The sequence below is a fragment of the Zonotrichia albicollis genome, chromosome 3 (genome assembly GCF_047830755.1).
Source record: "Zonotrichia albicollis isolate bZonAlb1 chromosome 3, bZonAlb1.hap1, whole genome shotgun sequence".
NCBI lineage: Eukaryota > Metazoa > Chordata > Aves > Passeriformes > Passerellidae > Zonotrichia > Zonotrichia albicollis.
In genome coordinates this window covers 107,436,675-107,453,819 of record NC_133821.1, presented here as the reverse complement: position 1 = coordinate 107,453,819, position 17,145 = coordinate 107,436,675, and the positions used below count along the sequence as shown (strand labels likewise).

At 40.4% G+C, this 17,145-nt stretch overlaps 1 protein-coding gene across 4 annotated transcripts in view; it reads left to right on the top strand.

The window, feature by feature from the left end:
• The window catches only part of SMAP1 (small ArfGAP 1), a 91,408-nt gene that overhangs the window by 7,339 nt on the left and 66,924 nt on the right, over positions 1–17,145 (top strand). The window lies entirely within an intron of this gene.

Here is a 17,145-nt window from a genome sequence, read left to right as displayed (position 1 = left end):
TCCTTTTGTGCTTAGTTTGCTGCCCTGTGTTCAGAAGTTATTGGCAGTCTAAGCTGTTTCTGTTGTGTTGACCATAAGGATGGGACAGTTCCTGAAAAGTGATTATTGCTATTGATGAGATCATGCTTTTGCCTTTTTAAAGTGCAAAACACCCCACTTCTTTTGGAGGGCTACAGGAGTGTGTTCAAGTGCTCCTGAAGCTGCTGTTCTGCCACCCTTCAGTGATGTGCTCCTGCTGGATGCTGTTAGTACACTTGGAGTTTGCTTTGTTCCTGAATTTCCTTTTGCTGAATGGAATGATGCTGTGTTCCATCTTTGGTCTGAATGCTATAAAGAAGAAAGAGCAACTGTGCTGCAGTCTGTATCATGTCCTTGTACATGGAGGAGGCAATTAGATATGTCTGTGTGATATGCAGACTTTTAGGGAGGCTCCCTTTCCTGGAAAGATGACTCCTTCTTTAATGTGTGCATCCTATAGGATTTAAGAGAGTCAATTATCAGACATTATCAGGGAGTAGTCAGCAGGTGATTTAGCTCAGGTGTCACATTGTCTTGGACTGGCTTCATAAGGTTCATTTGAGCGTAATTCAGCTTTGCTTTAAGAACTCTGGTGCTTCACGGTGTCTCTTGTGGCCACAGCTAAATTCTCCTAGACATAATGATTTTGCCTTGTGAAGAGGCAAAGTTGTTCAGTGATCTCTTATTTTTGTGTTGAGGTGGTTCTGAAGAGTTACGCTGATGAACCCATGACTAGTTAAATCCATCTTCACTGTACTGTCAGCAGGTTGTTTTCGGGTATTATGGCAGAATAAAATGAGTTAGGACTGAGCTATGATTTTTGTTGGCATTGATGAGTGGGATAGCTCACAGCTGGAGGACTGCAGTGGGTAAGTACAGGTGCTTAGGAAGGGCAGGCTGGGGTGGTGGTAAAGGGGAGTTGCTGTGAGAGCAGTGGGGCTGCTGTAGCTTTACCTGCAGATGGGTGAGCCAGTTGAGAGCTTGTGAGTCAGGAGTGGTAATGAGGATTTCCTCAGACAACTCAAGCCTAATGTTCACAAGCTTTCTTGCTAATAGGGTGCTTGGACCTCTCTTATTATTTTCTGAGGAGAAAACACAGCAAGGAGTAAGTAATCAAGGAAGTTTCTGGCATGCATTGATGCCCATATCTCAACACAAGTGCTTGCAAACAAGCAGTGACAGGTTGAAGATGTAGTCTTGGCTGCAGTGGTCATGAGGTAGAAGAGTTCAGGATCTGAACTGGAGACAGCAAAGCAAAGAGTAGGATTACAGCCATAATCTTCAGAAAGGAAGATTTTCTTCTGTTCAAGGATCTTCTTGGAAGAATCACTTGGAAGCTGGTTCTGAGCAGAGAGAGCCAGGAAAGCAAGTTGACTACTTCTTAAAACTCTGGTGTGGCATATTGCAATGGATAGGAGGTGGTACAGAGGCACCAGGAGTCCTGCTTGAATGAATGAGGAGCTTCTAAACAAGCTCAGACACAAAAAGGAAGCATACAACAGGTGGAAGCAGAAGCATGTTGGCCCAGGGAGAGCCTGGAGACATCATCCAAGCATGCAAAGGTGTCTAGGTCAGAAAGCCAGTGTCCATGTGGAGTTTGATCTTACAAGGTGTATGTGAATGGCAGCAAGGGAGGCATTTACAGATAACTGGCAGAAAAAAGAATGGACAAAATGTAGGCCTGCTGCTGAATGGGGAGGGGAACTGCTCATAAGGGATGTGGAAACAACTGAGACATTCACTGTCTTCTTCACTTTGTTCTTTACCAATTAGGCTTGTTTGCAGCAATTGTAGGCAAGGAAAGCGTACTCTCAGTTAGTAGGGAAGGATCAGGATTGGGATCACTGTACACAAGTCTCTGGGCTCTAATAGGATGCAGGCAGGAGTGAGACAGGGTGGTCAGGGTAATTCTGTGGTGACTATCATTAACTGAGGTCATGGTGACTGGGGGATGGGTTTTGGGGGCTGAACTCAACAAATGTCCTTACTGTCTCTGAAGAGGGCAAGAAGGAACGTGTAGGGAACCGCAAGCCAGTCTGCTTTGCCTTTGTTCCTGGAAAAGTGACAAACCAAAGAATTCTGAAAACACATGAAGAGAAATGATGGGCAATAGTGGTGTGGGTTAATCAAGGGGCTGTAATATGTGGCCAACCTGATGACAGCCTTCCACACTGAACCAAGCAGGATGACCAGCTTGGTGGATGAGAACAATGGGTGTTCTCTTACCTTGACCTTTCTTGGGGCTTTGGAAACTGTCTTGTAACAACTTCTTTGGTAAGTTGGTGAAATGCTTTCTGGATAAAGACACAGTGAGGTGGATTGAAAATAGCTCAGAGGCTAAAAGGCCAGGCTCAGGGTGGTGATCAGCATCTAAAGGTCAATGGGAGGCCAGTCCCTTTTGGTGTAGCTCAGGGATTGTTATTGAAGCCAGCACTGCTTAACATCTTCATTAATAACCTGTGTGACCGGACAGACCCCTCCCTTGGCAAACCTGATGGGATGCAAAGCTGGGAGGAGTGGTTGATAAACCAGATGGATGTGCTGCTACTTGGGAGCAGGCAAGTGAACACGTGGAAGAAATGAGCCAGCAGGAATGTTACGAAGTTCAACAAAGGGAAATGCAAAGCTCTGTCCCTAGGGAAGGGACAGGAGTTGGCAGTGCAGGAGAGATACTGTGGATCAAAAATTGTCATGAATCAGTAATGCACCCTTGCCTCAAGGACATCTTGGACTGAATTTCCAGAAGACTATGGTCAGTATGTGGGGGCAGGAGATCCTTTCCTCAGCACTGGTGAGGCTGCATCTGTAGTGCTGTCCCGTCCTGGGCTCCAGAAAGAAACAGGGACAGACTGGAGCTAGTCTAGCAAAGTGGCATGAAGGGGAAGGTCAGTGTGCCTTACAGTCCAGTAGAGGCTGAGAGCACTGAGATTGTTTAACTTGGAGGAGAGAAGACTGCTGAGGGGTTCTTAAGCATGTGTATAATAAATAACCTGGTGACAGAAAGTAAAGATGATGGAGGCAGACTTGTCTGGGATTTCTAGTGATAGGACCAAAAGGCAATGAATGCAAATGAAAATGCAGGAAGTTCCACTAAAAGATAAGAAGGTTTTTTGTTGTGGTTCTTTTTTTGTTTGGTTTTCTGGCTTTGTTTTTGGTTTTTTTTGTTTTTTTTTTTTTTGTTCTGTTTTGTTTTGAGGGTTTTTTGTTTTGTTTTGGGATGGGGGGGGGTTTGTTTGTTTTTGGGTTTTTTATGTGCATGTAGGTGTTTCTGTCTTTGTTTTTTTTCTCCGGGAAAGGCTTAATATGATCAGGTTACCTGGAGAAGCTGAGGAGCATGCAATGTGGAAGCCCCAAAAATCTGCCTGGGAACAGCCCTAAGCAACCTGCTATGTTCTCTGTGCTCTGACCACTAGCTTGGACTAGCTCATCTTCTAGGGTCCCTTCTAGTCTCTGCTACTTCAGATTCATTTCAGTTGTTGTATCACTTTTAAGCTGATATGGAGTCCCTCTGTAGATACCATGTAATTTTTTCCTCTTTTTCCCCAGTGAGCAAGTATCAGTCTAGGTCAATTCAAAGCAGATTCTTTGTTTAAAGTTGAAGTCATTTATGAGAAAGTGATGAAAGAGTAGTAAGTACAGACTGCAGTAGAGCTTTGAGTTTTCAAGAAATACAGAAATCTTTGTGCATCCAGAGACAAAAAGGACCAAATCTAGCCATTTAGAGCAAATTGAGATGCTACGGTAAAAGGGTTACTCTTGTGTTGTGTTTGGCTGAAATGTTTGTCTAGCTAGGAGAATAACTTCACAACTTTCACTGCTCTGTAGAGCTGGTAGAAAGTTGCTTAGAGCTAGTGTCCCTTGTGTCAGAAATTTCCCTGGCTTTTAAAACTACTGGTTTGAACTCCATGTTATGACTAACAGAGATTTCCCTCTGGAAGACTGGGGCAAAAAAGATTCTGCAGATCTACAGATTCTACAAAAGATAGTACAGATTCCTGGTTTTCTTCAGTTCTGGCCTCTTAGTTGATTAATGTTTGAGAGCTTGAGCAATATTAGTTCCCTGAACATTTTTGTCTTGAATGGCTTTGCAAAAATCCATTCAAACAAAACTGCTTTATTGTCTTAGTGAAAACTTGGCAAATTTAAAATTTGAATGGATACCTATATATGTTCATCTTTGTTTACAGTAGACTCTGATTATGTGATATACTGCTAACTCCTGCTTATCTTCCACTGTCTTGTCTTGATCACTTTTTGCTTTCTATTACATGATAACCTTGTATGAGTGTATATTCTCAAGGAACTCCTGCCCAGTGCTATGAAACAGCCCAATCAAGAGAACCAGAGTTCCTGCCTTGTTTCCTGCTTATCCAAAATACTGATGAGATGTGTCTTCCTCTGAGCAGAGAAGCCAGATGCTTTTCTGCTCTGAGGTAACAATCTGCAGAGGAGGAAGAACTTGGAGGAGCAGAGAACATACTTGTGCTGCAAGTCCGTGGTATATGTGTATTTAGAGTGCTGATGTTGTAGCTTATGGAGTTTGTGACAAGTTTTATGTGTGTTTTTTGTGTTCTGCCTATCTCAGTAGCCTTAAACTGTCAATTGCCCCTTTAGTCTCTCCAGGAAAAGTGTTTATTTCTGGTAGAAGATGGAGAAAAAAAGAGGTAGAGACTGTAGCTCAGTGCCTGCCAGAGTGGAGCTGTGGACAGCCATGTGAGTTGGAGGCAGTGTTGCCAAGCAACTGACTTTGCAGGTGTGGTTTGGTGAAGGAGCAGTTCTTTCTCTAAAAGCTGTGTCAGGCTATGATTTTTTTGTTTAAGAATAGGAAAAAAATGGAGTAGGTAACTTTCTCTCTTGTATGGATGAGAAAAGGAATGCAATATTCCACACTGAGCTATTGATTGCTATACAAGAATCTAATGCATTTTTACTGAAGTCTTTGAATGGAAATGAATAAAGTTTCATAGTAGAGGACCTCATTGGTAGGATTAAAGGCAGTAGCAGTCCTATAAGGAATTCTGCAAAAGACAATGGAAGTGATTCATCATATAACCTGGTATTTTTGAATGCAGCTGAACTTGTGGGTGGATTCAAAACATGGCAATGATGGGCAATCTGGAATGGATGATCATTTGAAATGAGCTCCTGGCAATGTGTGCTGAAGGCATTTGAGTTTAAATTTGTCTTTCACAACAATTTATAGAAGCAACCAATGTATTGATAAGCAATTATGCTTTTATAATATAGGGACTGATTATCCCATTAAGGCGTGTATATATGGGGTGTTTGTTCAGTTACCTGTTATCTGTAGAATGACAGAAATATCCCTTTAAACATGGCAAATGCCACACTTTTTGTGCACCCTTTAGATCTTCAGAGGAAGTGTGCTTGAGCACTTCAGCAGGGGTGAAGCCAGAGGCATGTCAGTAGGACACTGGGTGCAGGCTTTTAGGTCTTTGTTCTCATTGCCACGTGATACCTGGGTCATTCTCAATGTTAGATTCATTGAGCTGCTGTACTGGGGCTGGCTGAGAGGGGGGTAACTTTCCATAGCAGCACTCGTGGTGCTGTGCTTTGCAGCTCTAGGGGGTGTTGATGTCCCAGCAGTGTTTCAGCTGGTGCTGAGCAGTGCAGGTGCAGCATCAAGGCTCTCTTCAGCCTCCCCCAAAGGCCACTGGGCTGCAGGTGGGTGAAAGTTTGCCAGGGGACGTAGCCAGGACAGCTGACCCAAACAAACCCAAGGGATAGGCTGTAACAAGTGACAAAGCAAAAGCTAACAGAAAGAAGGGGAATGGGGAGGTTTTGTAGTTAGGGTGTTTGTCTTCCAGAGCAACTAACTGTGTACTGAGACCTCACTTCCTAGGAAGTGGATATGACCTGCTGATAGGAGAATAAATATTTTTCTTCTTACTTCTGCATATGGTCTTTGCTTTTCTTTATTAAACTGCCTTTATCTGGGCCCATGGGGGTTTTTATCTTATTTTCTCCTCTTTGGTGGGTACATGATGACCAGACAAGGATGCACCACAGCTGCTGAGGGTTTCTTGTGTCTTCTAAGTACAAAGTAACTGGCATTCTCATTAATGAAGACTGTGCCTTGGTTCCATTTTCTAGGTGTTCTGCAGCATAGAGCAAGCAACTTCTGAAAGAAGAGATGATGCTAAATACCCCTTGATACTTGTGTTTTTCACTGTGATTTTTGTGCCGCTTTCTGGGTGTTCATGGAGTTTCTGCTTTAAAAAGGTTACTCCAAAAATGTATTTGTGGCACAAAAGGATTCTGTCAAATGTTTGGTCTTAAGTGAGAATTTGAAAAATACAGTAGATCCAAGATCTCATGCCTGAGAGGCTTGCAAAGTTTTGAGAGCACATTTGGAGAATTGATAACTTCTCAAGCAACCTTAATCCTGCTTTGAACTCATACTCACAAGTCTGTATTCCAGACTGAATGCAGCTACTGCTTTGGTATTGTATTCCGTTTCTCTTCTGGCATCTGAAGAAAATGATATTTTGAGGAAAAATACTGTATAGCTACAACTTATTTTCTACACAAAATACAGAAGATCACTTTGGAAAAATAACTTGCACAAAAAGCCCTCCCAACTTTCTCTCAAATTTTTTGAAGCGCAAATCTAGTTAAATCAGCTGTGAGGAGCACTACTTAAAAGTAAATTTGTTCTTTCTTTTCTCAGTCACATGCAGCTGATATAATGATGTCTGAGTATTGGTGATTGTCTGTCATGCTGGAATGTTTTACTGTGTTAGTTTGAATTATATTTATTTTATTATCATCACGCAGGAGACCAACATAGTTGTAGGAAGGAAGAAGATGCCATTAGAAAAATGCAAAGCACATTTAAGCCTTGAATGTGTGCCATGATGCATTTGAATTGGATATAAATAAGTTACTTTGTGGTTAAAAACAACAAAATTTTCAAATACTGGACTGAGTTTTTCCTCAAAGAGTTGGTGAAATATGCCTTAGAGTTGTTCAAAACAGCTGAACAAAGCCCAAGCAGCATGATCTGATTAGATGTGATTGAAATATGAAGTTAATCTAAGCGACCTCAGGAAGTCCATTTATGCCTAGATTATATCTCCTTTGTTCACTGGCTGAGGAAATACAGGAGTTAACACCTGCTCTTTAGAAGATAGATCTCACAGAGCGTAGATACCTTCAGTTGTGTGGATTGGCTCGGACCTAGATTCAGGGAGGGATATTGAAGCACTCCAAGGTGTGATCCATTTGCTGAGACTTGGGCAGAGTGCAGTATTGGGGTGTAGCTACCCTGACATTTGTGGGAAGGGTTTGTGTCTATGACACTGGAGCTTCAAGTGGAGTAAAGGTGTGATTCTGCTTGTCCTCTTCAGCCTATTCTTTCCCTGGTCTGTTAATTCAGTACCCTGAGCTCCACTGGAACTTCTGCTCTGAAGATTGACAATATCATTACAGTGAACTTGGGGCTCAAGACCAGAGGTGCATTTGCGAGGTACGCTGTTCCTGTGCCTGAGAACTGTGGTATATTAGTGTTTGAGGGTGAGCCAATGAGCTCTCTGTAGGTAAGACATGAATGGTGCAGCCTAAAAATCTGCTTGATCTGTTCTGCATAACCTGAAGAGGAAGTGAGACAGTATGTAGAGGAGGAATGTAGATTAATGTCTGCAGTGGATGTGGATGCCAGTGGGATGGCAGAGAGACTCAGAAGAGTAATATTAAGAACTCATGAGTTGATACAAAGACAAGTAAAGCAAAAGCTGTGCCCACAAGCAAGGCAAAATAAGGAATTAATTCACTACTTAGCATCAGCAGGTGGGTGTTCAGCCTTCTCCAGGAAAGCAGTTCCATCACACGTAATAGTTATGTAGTTACTCACTCCAAATGTCTCTTTCTCCTTCATACTCCAGTTTTTATTGCTGAGCACAGGTTATATGCCATGTCCCTTTGGTCAGATGGGGTCAGATGTCTCAGCTGTGTCCCCTTCTGGCCTTTTGCCCACCCCAGCCTCCTCACTGGCAGGACAGTCTGAGGAGCAGAAAAGGCCTCAATGCTATAATGGAAGCACTGCTCAGCAATGGCTAAAACATTGGTGTGTTATTGACACTGATTTGGTCTCAGATTCAGAACACACCATGTAGGGCTTTCTATGAAGAAAATAAACTCCATCCCCACACAAACGAATATAGCAGAGAGGATTGGTACATGAAACAATCTGGCTGTCATTATAGATTATTTCAGGATATTTTTACTGTCTAGAAGCTGGAATTTGGCATTTTACTTTGCTTGCTCATGGCTGCTTGAACAGGGTGTACTTTTTGCTCAGTATAAACTGACTGGGTGGCCAGGCCCAGAGAGTGGTGAATGGAGTCACATCCATCTGGTCACTTGTGGGGTTCCCCAGGGCTCAGTCTTTGGTCCAGTCCTGTTTAATATCTCTGTCAATGATGTGGATGAGTGTCTTGAGTGCACCCTCAGTCAGTTTACAGATTATACCGAATTAGGTGGGGCTGTTGATTTGCTGGAAGGAGACAGGAAGGCTCCACAGAGGAATCTCTACAGGCTCTATCCAAGGGCTGAGGTCAGTTGTATGAGAATCAACAAGGCCAAGAGCTGGGTGCTGCCCTTGGGTCACAGCAATGCCCCGCAGTGCTGCAAGCTGCCCGATGGAGGAGCACCTGGAGGTGCTGCTTGGCAGCAGCTGAACGTGAGCCAGGGTGTGCCCAAGGAGGCAGTGGCATCCTGGCCCATGTCAGCCACAGGAGCAGGGCAGGGATTGTGCCTCTTTGCTTGGCACTGCTGGGGCTGCCCCTCAAATCCTGTGTCCAGTTCTGGGCCCCTCACTGCAGGAAGGACATGGAGATGCTGGAGTGAGTCCAGAGAAGGGCAGCAGAGCTGGTGAAGGGTCTGGAATGCGAGTCCTGTGAGGAGCAGCTGAGGGAGCTGCAGGTTGTTTAGTGTCAAGGGGAGGATGCTCAGGGGAGCTCCAATCACTCTGCAGTTCTTTGAAAGGAGGTAGCCAGGTGAAGGTTGGCCCTTTCTCCCAGACAGCCTGGACAGGAGGAAGTAGCCTCAAATTGTGCCAGGAAAGGTATAGAAAAGATATTGGGGAAGATTTATTCACTGAAAAGTTGGTCAGGCATTGGAACAGGCTGCTCAGCTCCACTGCCTGAAGTGCTGAATCATCACCATCCCTGAAAGTATTAAAGTGCAGGTAGAGGAGGTACTTGGCCCTGTTTGGTTAATGGTGGAACTTTAAAATGCCTCTTGTTGGAGGGGTTATGGGAGTTCATTTACCATTTTTGTTGTGGGTGAGAAAGCACATCCTTGGAGTCATTGGGGACTGAACAGAGCTTGTACAGTTTAGGAATGTTTATTTAAGGATCTCTTCAGTTATATTTGGGGAAAAAAGGAAAGGAAAGCTGACTAATGCAATTGCTAGATAATGTCTCTGCTAGAGAACAGTTCATTCTTGTTTATGGCAAACAGGCTACATGATAAGCCTGTCTGCAAACAAATCTTATCTCTGAGGTTTTTGTCATAGTTAAAAGAAGAACTTTAATTATTGACTGAAGGGTGATTTTTTTTTAAGCAGGTGTTTATATAATCTTTGTCCTTTGCCTGGGTGTGCAGAGGGATTATTACATCCTAACAGAGTAGTATAGGTTTATAAATTTCTTTTTCTTTTTAGTGATGCTTTTACTTAATACTTAGGTATCAGCTTATGAAAACATTTTGTAAGAGCTCACTGTTGCCCATTTTCCTTTTATTTCTGCATAATAAAGGAATATAAATTGTAAACTTAAAACAGTAAGTGTTTTAGCATTTCCTTGCTGAAAAGGGAAAAATTGCAGTCAAGACCTGCTCCAGAAGCTTTCTACTAATACTGTAATATGCTACATAACCTTGTCTTTTTTAGGAAGCACCAAATGCTGCTAACAGGAAATGACAGCTTGCACACCTTATTCTGGCAGCCTGAACTCTGACACAAGTAGTCTTTCTCTTCACGAGTGAGCAGGCAGGATAAAATTGAGGTGCTACCCCTTAGCCAAATTGAAATTTTATTTCTGAGGCTGCTAGGTTATTGAGTGTACCAGGGTTGGCACCCCTGTCATCTCTGATACTTGGGGCACTGACTTTACTTTCCCAAGGGTGCTGTGGCAGCCAGCAGGCCGGCAGGAGGGCTGTGGCTGTGTCCTGTGCATGTGCTCTCCTGTACCGTCACCAACTCGTGCTCTGGCTGTCCAGGCGTGGTTGCAGCCCAGGGTCAGGAGCTGCTCTGTTGACAGTTCAGAAGCTGATTACGATTCTGCTTACCTGGCTTGTGTGGGGATGGGTGAAAACTGAGGTGTGAAGTACTTCCAAGTCAGGAATGTGAACTCTGGAAGAGGGTTTTAAAGGAAGATTCATTGCAGAGCACTCAGTTATGTTGATATTTTCATTAAAAGTAAGTGTTTCAGTGAGGTAGGTGTTCTTTTTAAATTCTGTCATCTGATTCCTAAGATAAATAGGAGGTCTTTGGAGGGCAATTCTCAAAAAAAAATCTCCTTTTTCTTGTAATTTACACAAGGAGGCATCAACTGTGTATTTGTGTATATAACTTTACACTGAACTCTAAACATTGTATTTTGTTTCACAACTTAGCTTTTATGTCTATAATCAACTAATATTTGATAAAATTACTTTATTTTGGAAAAGGAATTTGTTAATAAAGTGAAACAAAGTTCTTTCATTTTGTCATCTTACTAGACTGCTTGTGCCAAACAGCTGTTAGACAAGAAAAAGACCTGTTCATTTCAAGACTAAACTGACATTACCTGTGTATCTCTGATAGCTAATGGAACCAACCAGTCCTCTGCTTTACAAACTGCACTTGCATATTCCACACTTAGTGGAAGTAAAGGTTTTGCTGTTTGAAATTACTTGGATGCATTCCAGAATTAAAGTTGTTATGAAGCCAGCCACTTGATTTTGTGGCTTAAACATAGAATTGAAGGAACATTCATGTCACTATACTTCTTTTCTAGGTGAGGCTTGATACAACCCTTGACTTTTCTTTGAAATGCTTTTAGCAATTTTTGATGCTACAGAAGCAAGTGAATAAGTGAGCTGAAGGAATAATTGAAACTGATATGTATTTCTCTCTCTGACTTACAGAGGTGGGACAGAGTTGTGCAGGGGAAGAGTTTCATTAATTATGCTTCTACAGAGCCTATTTGGAGTTATGAATAGATCTTCACTTAATGGTTTTTTTTGATAGCTTTCATGAATAATGGTTATCCAAACCAAAAGACAAACTTGGAGGAATTCTGTCTATGAAACTCTACTACCTACGAGACACTGGCTAAAAATTATAAGCTAAGTAATGATTCTAAGGCTTGTCCTCCCACTGTTCCTGCAGTGTGCCTTGAACCGCATGAATCTGGCTGCTATTCACCTGGGGTCTGGAACAGTGTACTTGAGTTGTGTGCCTTCAGAACAATTTCATGCTGTTGAGTTTGACTTTATTTAAAATATGAAAACAGCCTGTTACAAACAGTTATTGTTTAAGCTCCTGTCACGCTTTTCTAAATGTGGTAAATTTTAAGTTGTCAAATTCTGGTCTTGACTCTCTGAACACAGGTGTACTGCACCAGCTGTGAGAGACTGCTAACAACTACCATTTATGCCCTTTGTTGCCTTTGTTTAAATAAAAAAGTATTTTGCTCCATACTTTGACACCTTAAAAGCACATAAAGACTGAGCTTGTGTAGTTTTCCCAGTCATGGGTATGGAAATAAAGCAAGGAAGCCTTTCTGCTGTAAAGGAAGTTATGGTTAATGTTGGAGTAGATGTGATGTGAGAACGTGCTTCAGGCTATTTGTTCTGTTTAATCAGAAACTAATTCAGTGGATCAGGTGATGAGTAAGTAGTGCTTTATCAGTAGTCTCAAATACTTAAGGTTCAAGGGCCTTGAAGAATATTTTGTAGAATAAAGATTCTCGTACTGTGGTTCTTACATGCTTTCCTTCAAAATCTTTATGCAAGATCTTTTGTTCTTTCAAAGGTTTGCTTAATTCACAAAGTCTCTTTCTGTGGACATCAACATTACAATTTAGCTTTTTGTCTTGGGGGTGGGTGGGTGCTGTTTTCTTGAAGGATTTGTTTCAATCCCCCACCCCATTGAGCCCAGGAGTCTGTCAATTAGAAGTGGAAATAGTGGATCTCCCTTTTGTATGAAAAACTAAGCAACTGCCAATGAAATTACTAAGAGATGGTCTTTGAACCAACAGGATTAGACTGAAAAAGCATAATAGTAAATTATTTGCTTGGAGCATTTCAGTATTATTTTGATTTAATTGCTGTCTCTAATGTGTTATATTTTGAACAGAGAAACTTGGAGAAATCTTTGTGAGTTCTGCATTGTTCTTTTATCCTTCCCTGAGTAGCCACTGGAGAAGGGACTGTTTTGTGTTGACTCTGATCTTCTTGTATTGAATTGAATTACATAAAATACAACTGCTGCTTACTTGTTTTCCTTCTTTTCTCTCTGCCTGCTATGAAAGGGTGCTTGTCTCCCGTTCACAATCTTTATTTGTATCTCAGCTTGGAGAAGTTAGATATTTTCTAAATATATTCTTTCCTAACTTAATTGAAATCTCGAGTAGCAGAACACTTGAGCAGTATGAATTGGGTGTGGGAGTGATGCAGAGAGACAGAGCACTGCATGGGTGTGCTTGGGTTGATGCAAAAACTGAGGCTTTCTTTGGCCAAAAGTGATAGTTTTTGGGAACTGACTAACAAGCACTCGGGAAGAGTCAGGTGTGAACATTTTCTTGTAGTTAATTCTCTGTTCCACAAGATGGAGCCAGTTCTTTGGGAAATCAAGTCTGTCAAACAGCAGCCAGATTTGGGGAAACAAATGAGAGTTACTTTAACTTCACTGCACTTATGGGTAAAGGACAGGCAGGGTGCTGTTGAGAGAAAACAGGAATTGTAGTCTGTCAGAAGTCTTTAAAGATGTTGTCCCAAGATATTTGCTACAGACAATATTAGAGATGCAAGGTCAGTACTTTGTTATGTGTAATTCTTGGCTTCCTTCCTTGTAGAATTTCTAACTGGTAACTGTAAGAATGTAAATTGAAAACTAGCTTTGTGTTTATGTGCCTCTATCGTACAAACCATATTGAAAACTAGTTTTGACAAGCTTTTTTCATTTAAAACTTTGTCTCAAAACTTATTAGTTTCCTGGTAAGCTGGTTTTATGCACATATTGTAAAGGATTCAGAATTACTTGTGAAGATGTAAAATGGTTGTCCTTCCCTTTAACAACACGTGTAAAATTGAAAGGCTTCACGATTGCTTTTTTCACCTCAATTCAGACCTCTGTGTTCTCTCTATAACTTAAGATGTTTTGTGAGAGGGGTCAGCACCTGTATTGAGCAAAAGGAGTGCTGCAGTATTAACTGCAGTTGCAGAGAGCTGAACGGACTGTGGGGGACTGATGGAGGGAAGGAAAATCAGAATTGGTGTAATGAGGAAAGCAGCCATCATCATTCGACTTCGTAGTCAAATCTCCAGTGAAATTATTCTTGCTCTTTTGTGGATGTCTCCCAGTTACATCATGTTCAAATACCTCTCGTTTTCTTTTGCCTCTTTTTAGTTTACTCTGGTCTCCACTGCTTGCTTTTTTTTTTAATTTCCTTTTTTCTTTTTTTTTCCCCTTTTTTTTTTCCTAGCATGTTTGTGTGATAGGTTCTCCTACTCTAGGCCAGTCTTGCCTGATAGTGTATAATATTTCTTGCTAATTTCCTACTGCAGTTGGAAGCTGAGTAGAGGACAGAGTGTTGACTGAGATGTTTAAAACAGTTAAAAGATTTTTTTAACTAATCAAATGGAGAGCTAAAGCAATGTTTTACACTGTATTGACTGCTTGGATTCGTATACTGTCAGTAGTGTTAGTTCACTTTTTTTTTAATGCTGATAAAAGTACTTTTTCCTCAGCATTTTAAATGAACTGTACCACGTAAGCCTGGTTTAGTACCTGATGCAGTACTATGCATGTGCTATGAAAAATAAAACCTGAGCAGTTGGAGTAAAACTTAAATCTTGGACATATGAACACTAATGTACTTTGTGTTTTATTTCCTTTGAAAATGCACTATACCAGTTTCAGCATTAAAATTCCCAGCGTTATTCTTGCCCAAAGATGTTTGTCAGCTGTACTCATAAGTGGATGGTTGAATTGTGTAGAAGTGCATTAGGAGAGTTTGTCAGCAATGTGTGAATTTTGATGGTGGCTTCTTCAATCAGCTTATTCTAAAATAGTAGAGCAGAACACATGGTCCTTTCTGAGTGAATCGATGGGACCACAGAAGAAAGTGGTATTTGGGAGTATGTGCACAAACGTATGTATGGCTTTTTTTAAGCATGTGCAAGATAAGAATCCAGTTTAAATAATATGGAGGAGAAATCTGTCATCAAAAATTGGATCCTGAAAAAAGCTAAGCGTGAGGGAAAAGTGGGAAAGATTTTGAAATATGTTGAGAGAAAAGCTTTAGCCTCATCAGAGAATATGTAAAAATGATGTCTTTTTCACAAAATTCACACTTTGATGTGCACTTTAGAATGAAAGAATGGCATGTGAGATTTGATAACTTTTTTGGCAGTTTAAAAATTGGCTTGAAATCAACTTATCTGAAGAGTTTTATCTAAAATTATGTAAATTGCTTTCAGGCTCTTTATTGCTTAAATTTTAAACAGCTGAAGTTGGTTTTGAAAATGTTCACAGTTTTTTAATAGCTGTGGATATTTCTGTGAGTAGGGATAATGTTGGTTCCATGCAATAACTATACTGGCATGAAAGTCTACTGTAACTAGAAGTAAACTCTCCAGGATTTTTCTTAAATTCATGAACTACCTAAAACCTCTGAAAACTTAAAGTTATAACAGGCTACATTGTTTCTTGATGGCTGAGTATTTATTTCATTCTTAGGGCCCAGACGGTCTCTAATAAAGGACTCCTTAAATACCTTAAGTATGTCACAGTTAGTGCTGTTTCTGTGCACCTGATTGAATTCTAATGCATATTTGTCATGTCCCTTTGGTCAGTTGGGGTCTCACATCCCTGACTTTTCCCTCCTGGCCTCTTGCCCACTCCCTGCCTGCTGGGTAGGGATGGAAAAGCAATCTTTGACTCTGCAAGCGCTGTCCAGCTGTAGCCAAAGCATTACAGTTACCAGGACTGTTTTGGTCACAAATCCAAAGCATATCTCCATAGGAGCTGCAGCGTAGCAAGTGAACTCCATCCCAGCCAAGCCCAGTAGTGGGAAATGTTCTTGGTGTTTTTATTTAACATGTAATAGCTAAGACTCCAAATTAATTTTTGTGAAGCTATATGATGGCTCAAATCCACCTTTCTGTTTAGCTCTTACAAGAAACTTGCACTTGTGCTGTGTTTAAATTTCCAGTCAAAATTCATCACTTCTTTTTATGAAGGCGACTGAATTGCAATTGTCAGTAGGACTAAATATACACAATAAACCTTGTGCACCTAAAAAGATAACCTCGTTATTTTAAGGATTCTTTGAATTGTATGTGACCTAATACATTCAGAATTTTGTCATGATTTCTCTGGAAGACAGCACACATCTTCACAGCCACTGGCTAAGAACTGAAATAGGAATTTAGGTCTAACCAGTAAATGATGTATAGAAATATGGCAAAGAAAGTTTAACATGAAGAAAAAAGAAAATTTATTCATCTCTTGGAAGCAGCAATCTGTCTTTGGGTTGCTGAAGTTTATTCCTTTATTCAGCTGGGCAGTGTTCCAGGGACTTCACAGTATTCTAGTATATAGTCTAGTATAAATATTGGTCATTTTCAGTTCTATGGCTTTTTTCCTAAAATTAACTTTAGTAAAGGATGAAAGAGACTGAAAATATTTTTAAGCAGTTGTCTGTATCTTAGATGACTGAAGAAGTAACTTTATTTTTATATTGGAGTGGTGCAGCAAGCTGCTGAAGTGCACATTGGCACTTCTAGTAAAAATTCAAATGGCTTTCAGAAGAACAAAATTACAATTCTATTAAAACTTAGATCAAATGTGACAAGTATTTCACGTTACTATTGGCTGACTGAAGTTGCAGTGTACAGTGCAGCTCTAGGTAGGTAAAGTATTATTACTAATGACATGTAAAGGTGTTTTAAATAATATAAAACAACAGTCACCAAGATTCTTGATGTCCAGTCTTCATTTCTGAAGCCAAATAGCCATCTTTTTAATTGGCTAGCCATGGTAATCAAAAATATATTCAGCAGTTAAACTAGGTTACTCTTAAAAATTTTTCTAAAGGAAACCAAGTGTATCTTTAAGGACCCAACAAAAAGAAACCTGTAAATATTTCTATTAGTGCAAAATATTTACTGTGTACAGAAATAAGGATCCTGACTTCATATAGAATTGACAGCACTGTAAATTGTTTATTGAATCACTCAATTACTGTGGAACATTTTTCACACAGAAAGGTTTGCAGCCCAGGCTTTAGTTGACCGTTTGGTTAAGTCAGGCATAGTTGGTATGATGAACACACAGAAAATATTTTCTGATTTCTCTTGCCTAGTGCTTAACTGTGGTTATGATTGATTTGGATTAATGAAAACATTTTTCATTTGAAGTGTTTAATATTGCATATTGTCATTACTCGGAATTAAATTCAGAGGTTTCACATGAATATTTTTGTCTGGCCTCAGGTTTGCCTGTTATTCCACTGTTTAATTTGTTCCTTCATTGCTTAAATATATTTGATTTCCAAAATTTATTTCATAAATAAGTACTAATTAATCAAATTGGAGCCTTTGGGAAAATACAAAACTGCTCTTTTCCAGGAGAAAGCCATCTACTTCAAAAGTTGTATTACTTTTTGTTAACAAAGCTTTCAGTGTTTGTTAACAAAATTTTCTTAATGAAGTTTCAATATTTTAACTACAATTAATAACCTCTCTCTTAATCTATTTAGATTTCAGTTATGTCAAGTCCTCCTGTTCTTGTCTCATTAATGTAGAATTTGCCTGTCTGGGATCTCACAGCTGAGGCAGTACCTGGATAGTAGCTGGGATCTGTAGCTGTACAAACTCATCTGTGGTAAAAAGTTT